The sequence below is a fragment of the Xyrauchen texanus genome, chromosome 44 (genome assembly GCF_025860055.1).
Source record: "Xyrauchen texanus isolate HMW12.3.18 chromosome 44, RBS_HiC_50CHRs, whole genome shotgun sequence".
Taxonomy (NCBI): domain Eukaryota; kingdom Metazoa; phylum Chordata; class Actinopteri; order Cypriniformes; family Catostomidae; genus Xyrauchen; species Xyrauchen texanus.
In genome coordinates this window covers 32010401-32013251 of record NC_068319.1, presented here as the reverse complement: position 1 = coordinate 32013251, position 2851 = coordinate 32010401, and the positions used below count along the sequence as shown (strand labels likewise).

The following is a 2851-nucleotide window of genomic DNA, read 5'->3' as shown; positions in this document are numbered from 1 at the left end:
GTCATTCCATTTGAATGGCATAAGGTCATACACATCTACTTAAATATAAAAAAAATATCCAACTTACTTTGAACAATGGTCTTCAGGAACATGTCTCTAAAACATGCTTTATCCCCTACACCAGTCCAGGTTGTATTGATGGAAAGGTGATTAGAGAAGATACTCTAATCTCTTCTCATAAATTTAAAATGGGATTCAGACTGTAGAATATGCAGTGTATGATCTTAATTTTACTTTTTAGATTACCCTATACCGTTATAAACGAAATCGGCACACTTACAAATCGTTGCTGGAGCTCTTTATCCTGCCTCAAACTGTTGTCAAGCAACGCCAAATCTTCCTGGGTGTCTAGGGGGGAGTAACAGATCCCCTGGCAGGGATAACTCTCCAACAGACACATTGGCACTGAAACGTTGCAGCATAGCATTTTGTCGTCCATGCTACGCACAACATCGCCAAATTCCAAGACGTTGCAGCATTAGGGTTTGATCTGCACCTACAGGGGTTCCCAGAATAAAAGAATAAAGTAGTCAGTCCTGGTCCTTCAACTACTAAACTATGACATTTATATCTAGGTCTACTACATGTACAGGTGGCCCCAGTGGGAATTCAACCAACAACCACAGGTGTTGTTTGCAAGTTGTACCTGATTGCCCAGTGCGAGCAAATGTCTTCAACATTGTCCCAACTTGCTTCACCTGTTCATGAAGCGAGCCGCTGTCATCTGGGAAGTAACAATATATTGATTAGCAATACACTAACTATAATAGTAATATAATATAACCACAATTATCATACCAGTAACTTTCCCTGTAATTTCTATCCACAGTATGTTATGCATGGCATGCAAGTTCATAATGAAGAACCCTTATGATAACATCAATTTAAGTTTTTTTCTTTGAAGCAGAATATTTGTTTGTAAAAGGGGAGGAAAAAGAAAATGAAATATTGGTATACAGATTTTGGTTGATATATCATACTGTACAGTGAAATGTGCTATTGTTATATCCCTACTCACCTGAAGGACGGATAGATCAGGCAAATCTCCAGTCAGGCCTTTGTAGAGTGTGTGCTCCTTTTGAATAAAACTTTCATTAGTGGGAAGTTGCATATCCACAGGTATTTTAATTCAAACATGCAACATATTGTAATAAATCTACAATATTCAGCCTTTACCTTACACCCTCGGTTGTTGCTCTACACTTTTATTATATTAAATACTTATTTATATAGCTTGCTCACTGTATAATCATGATAGCCTAATACTTATAACACAAGATTGCATCTTAAACGAATGACTGAGTTGAAAACTTGAATAAGAACGCATTTTACACAGAGGGGACCAGCTAGGGAAACTTACCTGCCTACAATAACTGTTTTCATTTGATTTGAATTACATTAAACATGAATAACCTTAGCCGAGTCCCCAGGAACATCGGGCTATTAAAGTAACAAGCCTATAACTGCAGTCTTATTAAGTCTAGCTTCACCATACATTCAAACTGTGAGGTTTATCTGCTTTTACTTACATTGCTCTGTACTATACTATAATATACTGTTTTTTGTTCTTTATATACAGATTGTATTAGATTTGCACTACGTGTGTGTATGTGGGTATGTATGAAGGTGAGTGTATGTACGTATATGTATAATTATTTATTTTGTGTTCTTTTTTGTTTTTAATTACCTATGTCTTGCTGCTGTTTTTTGGTATTGTTTGTATTGTTGTTGACTGGTAGCTCCTGTCACCTAGACAAATTCCTTGTATGTGTAAGCATACTTGGCAATAAAGCTGATTCTGATTCTGATTTTCTCATGGACCTGTAACACAATGCCCTGACAGTGACTTCACCGGTGTCCTGATCTTTATTAGAAACTGAGAGGAGACCAAGTTAATATAATTGATATCACAATTATCACAAAAATTAACAAACAGTCTGCTTTAAATCTAAGAAAAAACAAGCTTCTATATAGCACCTATAGCCGACAGCTTGGGGACGGCGGCAAAAAGAAGCCGTGCGGACATTTTTTGCTATCTGGGCTGTTTGACTGAAACCTGGCTTAAACCGGATGAATATATTAGCTTAAATGAATCTACTCCCCCAGGTTATTGTTATAAACATGAGCCTCGTCTGAAGGGTCGAGGAGGGGGTGTTGCTACAATTTACAGTGAAGTTTTTGGTGTTAAGGCCATTGCACACTGAGTCCGAAATTCGCATCCGAAATTTTCGCACGTTAAAAAAAAAATTCAACCTCACGTTATTTCAATCACGCTTGCACACTGCCTCCGAAACTTTCGTCCGTAATAAAAAAATTCGGATCGGGTTCGATTATCTGCATTTTTTTTCGCATCCACAGCCAGCATTTTGAGAGGTTTTTTGACAAATCGGAGCCACCGTACAAGTGACCGGCAAAATCCAGAATGCCGTTAACAAGTTGATACACTTCGTCTCGCAGCACAAAGTACTGTATGAAAAACAAAATGCGGATTACAAAAACACTGAATATAAAGACAGATTGTGGCAGATGATTACTGAACAGCTTGGGAAACAGGATGGTGGGCATTGATTTCAAAACAAAGAGTGTACGAAAGTGTATACAGTATTGTGTTCAAGTTAGCTATACAATAGCTCTTTTGCTAATGTCATTCATTCATTCGTAGTGAATAGTGATAACGTAAAGTAGTCCCAACCAGGGTTTATTCATTCAGTTGCTAGCATACTTGGACTTTTAATATAATACATGCAAAGCTCTGGTCACCTAAATTACTGCAATAATGTATTTAACAATATATCTATTATGTTATAATATATTATATTAGTATATGATATTAGATATTGTGAATAAATAA

At 36.8% G+C, this 2851-nt stretch overlaps 1 long non-coding RNA gene across 1 annotated transcript; it reads right to left on the bottom strand.

The window, feature by feature from the left end:
* Positions 1 to 286: 286 nt before the first annotated feature.
* LOC127636989 (uncharacterized) lies at positions 287 to 1439 on the bottom strand. Its single transcript, XR_007969656.1, has 3 exons — positions 1019 to 1439; positions 647 to 724; positions 287 to 496 (listed from the first exon to the last, which is right to left on the bottom strand). It is a non-coding gene; the product is annotated as an uncharacterized LOC127636989 (long non-coding RNA).
* Positions 1440 to 2851: the final 1412 nt, after the last annotated feature.